The sequence below is a fragment of the Eurosta solidaginis genome, chromosome 4, assembly GCF_040869045.1.
Source record: "Eurosta solidaginis isolate ZX-2024a chromosome 4, ASM4086904v1, whole genome shotgun sequence".
Classification (NCBI taxonomy): Eukaryota; Metazoa; Arthropoda; class Insecta; order Diptera; family Tephritidae; genus Eurosta; species Eurosta solidaginis.
In genome coordinates this window covers 204,116,773-204,129,883 of record NC_090322.1, presented here as the reverse complement: position 1 = coordinate 204,129,883, position 13,111 = coordinate 204,116,773, and the positions used below count along the sequence as shown (strand labels likewise).

At 32.8% G+C, this 13,111-nt stretch overlaps 1 protein-coding gene and 1 long non-coding RNA gene across 5 annotated transcripts in view; one reads left to right on the top strand and one right to left on the bottom strand.

Annotated features, from left to right (window-relative positions):
- LOC137250915 (uncharacterized) overlaps positions 1-13,111 on the bottom strand; it is a 570,288-nt gene that overhangs the window by 380,245 nt on the left and 176,932 nt on the right. The gene's annotated exons all lie outside the window — the stretch shown is intronic.
- LOC137250913 (uncharacterized) overlaps positions 4,177-13,111 on the top strand; it is a 178,497-nt gene continuing 169,562 nt past the window's right edge. The window contains exons 1-2 of one of the 4 annotated variants that reach the window (XM_067784636.1): positions 4,177-4,736; positions 4,867-7,677. The gene's annotated coding sequence lies outside the window, so the exon portion shown is untranslated. Of the gene's footprint in view, positions 7,678-13,111 lie in introns of all 4 variants that reach the window. The other 3 variants (XM_067784635.1, XM_067784634.1, XM_067784637.1) reach the window with 3 other exon arrangements.

Sequence of the window (13,111 nt, the reverse complement as noted above, 5' to 3'; positions counted from 1 at the left end):
AACTCTAAAGTTATTCAAAATTTCTATATCAATATTTGTAATTAAAGAAAAGAGGTCCAAATTGTTAAATGCTTTCCTGGCAGTATTGCCGTCATTTGATGTTCCACTACCATTTGCTTTAGGCTTATCTACATGAAGGCCCATTTCTTCCCAAAACCTCTTTTGTACTTCTTGTTTACGAAGTTGGAATGCTTTTTTATCTGAAGCTTCCCTTATTTGCCACTTTTTTAATTCGATTCTATAAGCAATGTGTACAACGAATTCAAATACTCGAATCCATGCATGTAGTGGGCTAATATCATATCTAAGGGATGTAAGTTTGGGTTTGAAAACATCAGAATTAAAATTTTTAGTTGTTACGAATTGTTTTGGTGTAGCACCACATATTGGGCATTTTTAATTAGAATTGGTGTTTGTTATAACATTTAGTACTTTTCCATCAATCAAAGTCATATGCAAATCACAATTGACAATAGATTTTTCTCCGTTATCAAGGTAATATTCAAATGGATTTAAATAAGATATTTGCATATCTAGCTGACTATTTTCTGATAGAATTAGAGCTGTAGATTTTTTTGCTAATTGCATTTTTAATGGCCTGCAAAACCGCACTGATTGCATAGTGCGATTCCTCTAAATAGTTTTGCCAGAACTGTCCAACATTTGTAAAGGTATAATGGTAGTTACAAACAGTGATTGGTCAAAAAGTTGAGGTGTACTTATCTCAAACCTTTGTTTAAACATACTTTGTCCCGTTGTACCGTCAAACCCATAGCTAGCAATTAAAACAACATTCGAAATTTCTGCCATGACGTGCAAAACATCTTTTTGGAATAAAAGAATGCGTCGTGCGGTATGGTCTAAGAGATTTTGCAGTGATACTTCTGCTGAAGACTCCGACACAGATATCTCCTTAGGCCGGCAAAGTAGCTTGCATTTAATTACTTCCTCATAGCTTGGATATATATTGCAATTCCTTTCTTTATTTAACAACCTCAAGTTGATATATTGTCTTTTGCTTAAATCATTTTCAAGTAAAAATCCGAGAGCTTCTTCCGGAGTTAGTGGAACTGCTTCGGGTTTTTTGGAGGTAACAGCTTTTCTTATTTCGCTTTGTTCTGCTTGATGTGCAGTTTTCTTTAAAATAAATGCTAAATCACTCTGTTTTCATTTTTTTGCCGCAACAGTAGCTGCATGAATCAAAAAATCAACATCGTCATTGTTTTCAAAAGAAAGATCACTTGCCAGCTTCCTCTTAAGCCGATCTTTTGCATCTGTGTAGCTAACCTTTGGTCGTCCTGCTTTACTTGAACAGGGTTTTTCAAAATCATACTCAGAAATTTCAATAATAGTTGTTGCGGAAACCCACTGGGGGTACTTCTCTTTAAATCTATTAACCATACGATTACATTTTGATAATTTTTCGCTAACATATGCTAATAAATTTTGTATTTTTTTTTCTTATTTCATCTTTTTTCTTTAAACTTAACTCATTAGTATAAATTTTTTTAAAAACCCAATCCAAAACAACATTAGTTTTGCGATCGCCCTCTATCCAAACTCCAAGCATTTCTTCGTGTTGGAATTTAAAGGTTGCTGAAAATTACAAATATACTTAAATGGGGCAAAAACGGGCAAATGTTACATACATGATTTTAAAGAACATACTCCAAACTTCCACTGAACATAAAAATCTGGAACAATACGGGACAATACACACAACTTTCACTCCACAGAACACAGGTTAATACGAAATTTTCGGTTAAAAAAGCTATTAAACAAAACTCCACACTATACAGATATGACACAATAAACCACATTTTTTTTTCATTAAGTTAAAAAATAGATACCTTTCTTATATTCTTGCATTATAAATTTATTTCTTTTTTTTTCCTTTTTAACTATTATCGAACAGCTGTTTTCTTACAATATTTTACTGAACTGTTTACAAGTTTGTTGATGCTTCAGAAGCATCATGTTTTACAGCTCATATTTAGAACAGAGTTGTCATATCCAAATAATTTTTTGTATATTTTACACCACTGAAATGTCTCAATTAATACTGCGTACCTATTTTTTTGAAATAAGAAAAAATAATTTTGGATTTATGCCAAAAAATTTGAATTTCAGACCATTGTGCATAGTTAACTTGAAGCTTCGAAAAACATACGCAGAACATACTTTGCCACAGCCAAGAATCCTCATTCGAAGTTTAAAAATTTACTGTTCAGTCGTGATGTTTCCATTCGGCTTAAACATCAATCATTGGATTGATACTATTGCTTCAGCAGCAATTAAATATCTGAGGCGATATTGATAACGCGTCTTCCGTTGATATAGCATTTTTAGGTCACATAAAATTTTTTCAAATCAAGTGAACCTTTTTTAAATCAAATGAAACTTTTTTCAAACCAAATGAACCTTTTTTAGATCAAATGAAACTTTTTTCAAATCAAATGAAACTTTTTTCAAATGAAATAATTTTTTCCCCTAAAATCAAATAAAACTTTTTTCAAACCGAATGAAATATTTTTCATATTCGGCTTATACTAAGGTAACTGCCAATGTATTTGTGTGTATCGTCTGTAAGAAAATTGAAATGAATTAATTTTTTCCTATAAATCGATAACTATTTAAAGTCAAAGTCCGTCACCTTTTTCCCGCCAAAATGTACTGAATGTATGCTCTGATAGGAGTTTTTTAAAACAAAGTATGAAGTAAGGCGTTCTTACAACAAAACTTGAAAAAAGTTGTTAATCAAAAGTTTTATGAGGTAATGCTTCTTCCAATTGGCAGCTGAGTTGGGGATTTGTGAAGGTCGATAATTAACTTTTAATAGCACAATAGCTTTTGGATGTAATAGCAAGATTCAAATCCTGTGCACTGAAAGAAATGGTGCTAGTAAAATCAAAAAATCGGTTCTGTTGTTCTTGACTTAACGGAGATTCGGTGATATTGATCGAATTATGGATAATTCGACCAAGTTCTTTGTCAAGCGAAGAAATTAGTTTAGTCATTTCAACAGAAGAGAAATTGCCGCTCTTAAGTTAACAAAATTCTGTAAAATTGACAGTTTCCTAATCAATCTAACTGATTTTTTTCTTAACACAACTGATCTCACTGGTCATTTCAACAGCGATCAGCAGTCAATACATGATCAAATTTCAAAGAGAATTTTACGCTCACTGTGCTCTCTTCTTTGTACTTATGTATGCTGTGTCCTATATGTATGCACATATTTGCGTATGTATATGGCGGCCGCCGTGGTGTGATGGTAGCGTGCTCCGCCTACCACACCTAAGAACCTGGGTTCGTACCCCGAGCAAAGCAACATAAACATTTTAGAAATAAGGCTTTTCAATTAGAAGAAAATTTTCCTAAGCGGGGTCGCCCCTCGGCACTGTTCGGCAAGCACTCCGAGTGCATTTCTGTCATGAAAAGATCTCAGTGAAAACTCATCTGCCTTTGCAAATGCCGCAACATAGGTACTTTCGTACAAAGCTGTACGTGCTGTGTTCATTTAACTACTAAAACGGTCAATTACGAATCAACGATTTGTGCGCAGTTGATTCAACATCTTATTGCGATGGATAAAAATTTACAGAAATTTCGGTTGAATTGACCCGTTTTCGGTTGATTTTACCACTGTTTTTATTTCAGTGTGGATTTCATAAGCCAAACACAGTTGCATTTCATTGAAAAAGATTAATTTGACTTTGAAATGGTTTTTAAACGTGATGGAATTAATTTCTATGTTACTCGATTAGGAGGCCGATAGTCTCATCGGTCTGGGAAGTCTGTCAACTTTATTCTACTTAATAGGAGTTCAGTTACCAAATAGAATTAATTTTCTAACTTTACGACATGAAACTGCTTTCTTTCCCACAATTGTGTAATATTTATATACCAAGCCTATTTAGAAATCGCTTAATATTTAATATAATCATGTGATGTTGGTGTGATCGTCAAGTCAAGGTATCATATGATCACTAGTTATCACATCACTTCAACATTATTAATACATACATATATGTATATACATTCGTGCAAATATACGAAAGGCAGGTATCATATATAAATAAAAAAAGCACTAAAAAGCACAGCAATACAGATCAAACAACCCATAGAACAAAACGTACTACATTCAATGCCTCAAATAGAATCACGCCTCAGTTAATATTCAGTGCTGTTTGAGTATTGTTGTACAGTAGAGATCGCGCGGTTCGATGCGATGTATGTAGTATGAATGAATAGTCCTAAGACAACATCGTAAAACAAGAAAAATAATAAAAACTAAGAAAAAGTTGAATTAGATATACAATACACATACGCAGGCTGTACTCACTTAAAAGATCAAGCGAATGTATAGCGATAGAAAGAATATTTGCATAAATATAAAATTTACGTTGCCCAAATGCAATGAATGAAATAAACGCATTCATTTAGGCGGCGTTTTTACGTATACTCAGGCAAATATAAAAAACGATACAAAAGAGAAAAGTATATAAATGAAAACAAAAATAAAAAAAATCAATGAGAAAACTATCTTGCAGATGCGAAAATCGTGTTTATTCAGAACCACAGTGATTCTTTTCTTGATCTTTTTTTTGTATGAAAGTAACTGCTCGTGCTTGTTATTACCGGTATTTCGATTTGAAATGGAGAAAAGGAATGACTAATAGAGCTTATGAGACAAAAATGTAAAAATAAGTACTTCATCAGAATAAGAAATCGAAGTAAGAAAATTTAAAGTTTTAATAAACCAAACAACAGAAAGTAGGAAAAGACCAATAAGATCAGACGTGCTTTAGCGGAAAGTGTTGAAAATAGTTGTGAAATTTAAATTTTTGTTTAAAACTTTTTCAGTGATTGAAGAAAACTTTTAAATTCGCTATTTGGTTGTTTTTGATTATCGACACAGAAACACTGAGGTTTCAAAAATTTGTAGATCACCGATCACACAAAGTTTAACAGCAATCGCTTTTCATAGCTGATCAACACACAAACAACTTACATGTCAAAGGCTACGTGCTAGCAAATCGTTATACCTACGTTTATAAAGAATCTACCTTTTAGAAACGCTGAAGAGGTTAACGCTGGCGACTTGTACACGATCCACTGAAAATTAAATTTAAAGTAAAAAAAAAAATTTAAGAGAAAAAACGATTATCCCGGCACTCAGCTTCGCAAATTATTGTAGGAGCATAACAAGCTTATCTAAATAAGAAGAGCGTTTTTTTTTTTTCAATCTATTAAAGTGCAATAGCAACAACAAAAACAGCTACTACAACTACAACAGCGCAAGCAACCGGCGATTTCAGTGTGATGGTGAAATCGTCGCTAAATAATTTTTATCAACAATACGTTTTTGACTGGCTGGATTATTGGCGATTTCAGTGCAGCGGCAGCGGAAATTGCAGCCGGAATAGCAATAGCAATTATAGCAACATAAACAACAACATCAATTTAATGCGATATTTTACAAGGCAAGTGATTATAACAAGACGCCTACATCAAGCGCCATAGCTAAGTGTGGACAAAAAAGTAAGCAAATAGAACAGCAAAATATTGTGAAATAGAAGCAGAGCAAAAGCATATACGCAGCAAAACGTAAAAGATTAGAATAACAAAATAAAAAAATTGCTCAAAAAAGTAAAACAAAAAACGAAAAAATTTTAGAAACCAAACGATTATCAAAAAAATATTGAAACAAATTCTGCAAACGAAATTAAAAAAATTTGTAATAATAAAATCAAACAAGATATACGAAAATTTTAAGAGAGAATAATGAAATATGTATGTGAATTTAACTTACATAATAAAGCTTATTAAAATCAAACACTCAAAATCTTAAAAAAAAAATCAATAAATATTTAGAAAAACGCAGATGAATAAATAAAAAATTGTAAAGAAAAATATAAAACAAATTAAGAAAAAACAAGAAAACTCCCAACAAAAGTTCAAAAAACTTGTTTAATATTCTTGTATCAAAATTTAAAAAATATATATACATATTCAAAAAAACTAAAAAAATATATTAAACGAAACTAAAAAAATGTATATAAAAAAATATTTAAAAACTTAAAATTTTACCTTTACCACAAAATTAATAAAAAAATATATATAAAACATTTTTTAAAATCTTAAGAAAATAACTTAAATCAAAACTATTCCTGCTAAACATTCTCTTAAAAAACTAAAAAACGTTAATAAAAATTTATTATATTAGACACATTTTGAAAACAAAGCTGTATAATTTATAAAAGATATATATTATGCTATAAATAAAAAAAAAATTTAAAAATATTATTTAAAATCAAAAATTTGAAAAAATTTAAATCAAAGTAATTTGCTAATTTGCTTACACAATTTATTAAAAAAAATATTAATAATAAAATAAATAAATTGCATTATTTTCAAAAACAAAATAAACTGACAAATTAATTTTTTGCAAGTAATAAAAAAATCATTAATAAAAGAAACAGATATAAAAGGAATCCCTTAAAAAAATTATTTATTGTTACACACAAGTTTTAAACAAGGATTTAAAAATATTTAGGACCTTCAAAATATAAAGAAAAATTTGAAAAACATAAAACAAGACAAATTTTATCAAGCACAACAAATTAAAAAATTGTAATACATGGAACTCAAAAGCAGAAAAAACACACAAAAAGTAGAGCACAACAAAAACAAGCTAAAAAAAATTTGAGTAGCGTCTAATAAAAAACAGGCATATCACATGCCTGCAAACCCAACAGAGTGAGAAGAATATTGAAAAAGAAAATAAGGCATGAGAGAACGTAAAAAAAATACAATAAACAACAAAATCTAACCACGCAAACGCTCAGAGCATAAGTAAAACAAACTACGAGCAAAGCAAACAAAACGGAAATAAAGAAAAAAATTCGTCAAACTAGAACGCAACGAAGCAAAGCATAAAAATTGGAATTGAAAAAAATAAATAAATAAATATTGCATTTTATTTGCCTTTGAAGCAGCAGCAAAAGCGAAAAGTGATCATCATTGTTTGGCAATTTTTCTTGTTTTTTGCATTCAACAACAAAAAGGGAAAAAATAAACGTATTGGAGGCCATTAACCCACAAACGGCGAGTGATCAAAAAAAAAAAACCAAACAAACGAGCATACATATAAAAAAAAATACGAAAAAACAATTCTAGAAAATTTTAAAATAAATTTTAAAGAAATTATAGTTCAATACGTTCGCAATACGCACTCAGGTCGCACATGCTTATTGGAAATTTAAAATTTTTTTAGCATAAAAAATTAAAAAAAAATTGGTCAGCAACTGACGAGGTCAAATATAAATGCAAGAAAACTGACCTAAGTCAATGCAAACTATAGTGAACCGTCTATTCACAATATAAAGAGCACAGCTGCGTACATGTTAATTTTTTATCGAAAAGGAAAAAGAAAATTTTAAACGCTTAACTAATAAAACGAAACAAAGTTTTTCAAAAACAATAAATTATCTGTGATTACCGGCAAAAACAAACTAAAACTTAATTTTTTTTTTTTAACAATCCATTCGTATTTATTAGGTTGAATAAAATTAAAAAAAATCTAAAGCAGAAGCACAGCAAGAGAAAGGAAGAATATTCTGGTGGAAAAAATTGTATTGGCAGAAACGGGAGTTTTTTTTAAATACCATCAAAGTGAGTAGTAGTTTAAATTTATTTATTGGTGATTCAATTAGCATTTAAACTCATATTTATAATTAATCGCCCCATTTTTTTTTTTTTCATTTTATTACATTTTAAAATATTTTGTATATAAGTATATAAGTACTAATAAATAAATAAAATGATAAATTTGTATATATTTTCTGAAAGTGTGTAAAAATGTGTTCCATGTCCCGTATTTGTATATAAAACTAACCATCCTCTGGTATAACTTTATTTCAATACTTAAACACATTTTACGAAAGCTCTCTACACATCAGCAGCTTTGATCTGCTTTCTTGTTGTAATTTTTTGTGCTCTTAAGCCCTTTTCACCATCATCGGTTAGTTACTTATTTATTATTAATCGAAATTCTCATGACAGCAGCAGTGATTGTCACTTATGGTGTTTTCTTTTCTACACGAAAATTTCGCCTTTACGCCAACCCTTCAAAAAGTTGTGTTCTGTTGTAAAATCAGCTTAGCCTCAATAGAGGGCATTATTACCCTAAAAATTGCCAAAAATGCAACATTACTTGCCCTCGCTGCCATTGACGGTGCAGAAAATAGCCCTGTCAATTAGCTGATGAATCACACGAAGCTGAAACGAATGCTACGAATCACACGAAGATGAAGCGAATGCTATATATGTACGTATGTGTCGCATCATGCCTCACTCAAAAGCAATTTGCGATCACAGTTGATAGCGAACAACCACACGAACTGCATTTTTTTGTAAACATTTTTACAATTTTTGTTCTTTTCAAGTCACGCAAGGTGGCAATGAACATTTTAAGTGACTACAATTTCACAGTGCGAAGTGAGAATCTCAAAAATTTGTGCCCTTGAAAGTGGCGACATTTTCGTGTAGAAAAGAAATCACCATTAATTACAAGGAAAAAGTGTAAACAAAAGTCAGCTGTTTTATTGGTTTGCGTATATTTGCAATCGATTTTGCGATTAATTCTATAAAATATGCTCAATTATTGGTAGTTGGTCACCCTATGTTGGCGAAAAGGAAAATGTGAAAATCCTATGCATGGCAGAACCAAACTGGTGACGGCCGGAAATCAGCTGATTGGTACCTTTTTAGTATGATTTGACACTTCAACTTCTCGCGCAGCACGGTTTTGACATAAGTTCATCAAATTACAAAAACAAAGTACTTGGAATTTTAATCTATGTTTGTATGTACATATGTCGCCCTGCCGCCACTTTATATGGATCAGATAGATTCGACTTTTATGAAATTCGAAGTAAACTCAAAAACGAGGACAATGTTTCGGATTATTATACTCAGTTGAGCAGAGCTCACAGAGTATATTAACTTTACTTGGATAACGGTTGGTTGTATATATCAAACTCATCAGTATCGAAAAAAAATTCGATTGAGCCATGTCCGTCCGTCCGTCCGTCCGACCGTCCGTCCGTCCGTTAACACGATAACTAGAGTAAATTTTGAGGTATCTTGATGAAATTTGGTATGTAGGTTCCTGGGCACTCATCTCAGATCACTATTTAAAATGAACGATATCGGACAATAACCACGCCCACTTTTTCGATATCGAAAATTTCGAAAAATCGAAAAAGTGCGATAATTCATTACCAAATACGGATAAAGGGATAAAACTTGGTAAGTGAGTTGAACTTATGACGCAGAATTGAAAAGTAGTAAAATTTTGGACAATGGGCGTGGAACCGCCCACTTTTAAAAGAAGGTAATTAGAAGTTTTGCAAGCTGTAATTTGGCAGTGGTTGAAAATATCATGATGAAATTTGGCAGGAACGTTACTCTTATTACTATATGTATGCTTAATAAAAATTAGCAAAATCGGGGAACGACCACGCCCACTTTTTAAAAAAAAAATTTTTTAAAGTAAAATTTTAAAAGAAAAGTTAATATCTTTACAGTATATAAGTAAATTATGTCAATATTCAACTCCAGTAATGGTATGGTTTAACAAAGTACAAAAATAAAAGAAATTTTCAAAATGGGCGTGGCTCCGCCCTTTTTCGTTTAATTTGTCTAGGATAATTTTAATGCCATATGCCGAACAAAACATTACCAATCCTTGTGAAATTTGGTAGAGGCTTAGATTCTAGGACGATAACTAGTTTCTGTGAAAAAGGGCGAAATTGGTTGAAGCCACGCCCAGTTTTTATACACAGTCGACCGTCTGTCCTTCCGCTCGGCCGTTAACACGATAACTTGAGCAAAAATCGATATATCTTTACTAAACTCAGTTCACGTACTTATCTGAACTCACTTTGTATTGGTATAAAAAATGGCCGAAATCCGACTATGACCACGCCCACTTTTTGATTTCGAAAATTACGAAAAATTAAAAAAAATGCCATAATTCTATACCAAATACGAAAAAAGGGATGTAACATGGTAATTGGATTGGTTTATTGACGCAAAATATAACTTTAGAGAAAAACTTTGTAAAATGGATGTGACACCTACCATATTAAGTAGAAGAAAATGAAAAGTTCTGCAGGGCGAAATTAAAAGCCCTTGGAATCGTGGCAGGAATACTGTTCGTGGTATTACACATATAAATAAATTTGCGTATCCAACAGATGATGTTCTGGGTCACCCTGGTCCACATTTTGGTCGATATCTCGAAAACGCTTTCACACAAACAACTACCACCACTCCCTTTTAAAACCCTCATTAATACCTTTAATTTGATACCCATATCGTACAAACAAATTCTAGAGTCACGCTGGTCCACCTTTATGGCGATATCTCGATAAGGCTTCCACCTGTAGAACTAAGGCACACTCCCTTTTAAAATACTCATTAACACCTTTCGGTTGATACCCATATTGTACAAACGAATTCTATAGTCACCCCTGGTCCACCTTTATGGCGATATCTCGAAAAGGCGTCCACTTATAGATTTAAGGCCCACCCCTTTTTAAAATACTTATTAACACCTTTCTTTTGATACCCATATCGTACAAACAAATTCTAGAGTCAGCCCTGGTCCACCTTTATAGCGATATCTCGAAAAGGCGTCCACCCATAGAACTAATGCCCACTCCGTTTTAAAATACTCATCAACACCTTTCGTTTGATACCCATATTGTACAAACGCATTCTAGAGTCACCCCTGGTCCACCTTTATGGCGATATCTCGAAAAGGCGTCCACCTATAGAACTAAGGCCCACTCCCTTTTAAAATACTCATTAACACTTTTCATTTGATATCCATATTATACAAACGCATTCTAGAGTCACCCCTGGTCCACGTTTATGTTGATATCCCGAAAAGGCGTCCACGAATAAAATTAAAGCCGATTCCCTTTTAAAATACTTATTAACACCTTTCGTTTGATACCGATATCGTACAAACAAATTCTAGAGTCACCCCTGGTCCACCTTTATGGCGATATCTCGAAAAAGGCGTCTACCTATAGAACTAAGGCCCTCTCCCTTTTAAAATACTCATTAACACTTTTCATTTGATATCCATATTGTACAAACGCATTCTAGAGTCACCCCTGGTCCACGCTTATGTTGATATCCCGAAAAGTCGTCCACCTATAGAACTAAGGCCCACTCCCTTTTTAAATACTCATTAACACCTTTCGTTTGATACCCATATCGTACAAAGGCATTCTAGAGTCAGCCCTGGTCCAGCTTTATGGCGATATCCCTAAATGGCGTCCACCTATAGAACTATGGCCCGATCCCTCTTAAAATACTTTTTAATATCTACCATTTGATAAAAATGTCATACGAACAAATTCCAGGGTTACCCAGGTTCATTTTCCAACATGGTGATTTTCCCTTATTTTGTCTCCATAGCTCTAAACTGAGTATGTAATGTTCGGCTACACCCGAACTTAGCCTTCCTTACTTGTTTTTAATTTGTTTTTATAATTTGACACCGCATCCCAACCCCATTTGGTTTGAGAAAAAATTCGATATGGAAACGATTCGAGACAGTAAAAACACTCTGAAGAGTCAAAATCTCGTTCTCAGTAATTCAGTATATTCTCTCTCTACAAGTTTCCCTTTTGTGCAAGCATTTTGTGCTGATGATAATAGTTTTTCGATCATATTAGGCTTCATACACACATATATTAATCTCTCTATCGTTTTGAATATGAAATATGTTAAAATAATGGACCTTTTAACTACTATGGTATTATTCGCTCTGTACTTGCAGTACAGGTATTGTCTCCCAGTTCTTCCGCATCATATCCCAATGGATGATACGTGACTCGTCACTACTATAAGAACAATCCTCTGTGTCTACCTTTCTTCATACGGATACTATCTAAGGTTTGTCGCATTCAAATTTTCAACATCCCAACATCCCTCTACTCTTTCAACGCACTTCGCTTTTGAAACTTTTGTTAGCTCAGTTTCAGATGCTTAACACAGAAGTTGATTATGAATTCCCCATTGAAAATTTTTCGAGCAGAGTATAAGGGTTATGGTACTTGTTAAATGGTAATCTTAAGGACTTCAATGCTCCTTTTGGCTCTTTATTTTCTTAGTCAGACCAATTATGAAATATGCTTCCTTAGAGGAGGAGCCACCTTATCAGATTCATTGCAATAAAATTCGAATACTTAAACGCAAAAATAATGATGTTTATCGCATTTAGATACCTATCATGGGATCCACGAAGTTATATCTCTCCCCAGAACAGCTGTTTAAATAATGTCTAGGTATTCAACAATATAATATCTGTATTTGTATATAAGGGCGGCCGCCGTGGGGTTCAGGTAGCGTTCTCCGCCTACCACACCGAAGATCCAGGGTTCACGCCCAGCAACGCAACATCAGTCTTAGAAACAAGTTTTTTCAATTAGAAGACAATTTTTCTAAACGTAGTCGGCCCCCAGCAGGGTTTGGCAAGCACTCCGAGTGTATTTCTGCCATGGAAAGCTTCTCAGTGAAAATATATCTGCCTTACAGATTCCGTTCGGAATCGGCATACAACATTAAGTCCCGTCCCGCCCATTTGCAGAAAAAATTAAAAGCACGACGCAAATTGGAAGAGAAGCTCGACCTAAAACTTCTTCGCAGCTCATCGCGCCTTGCATTTATTTATTTATTTTTATTTTTATACTAAAGCTTTTAATTAGTGGATTAAGTTCGGCCCTTGCAATACTCGTACTAATTAACTTTGTTATATAAAATGTTTTAAACAAAATAAATTATCAATTATTTCTTCTAACTGGCTCTAGGTCAATAAATTAAACAAGTTGTTGTTGTTTTTGTTCCAATATATTTCGATCTCCAACGGAGATCGTCATCGGGGACTACAATAATAAATAAATAAACACTTTATTTTACACAATTTATCACAGGCAAATGTATATATATGTATGTATAAACATATTAGCATTACTGCAAACATACATACATGAGTTGAGATGTTAGGTGGGCAGCGTCTGTTCGAGAT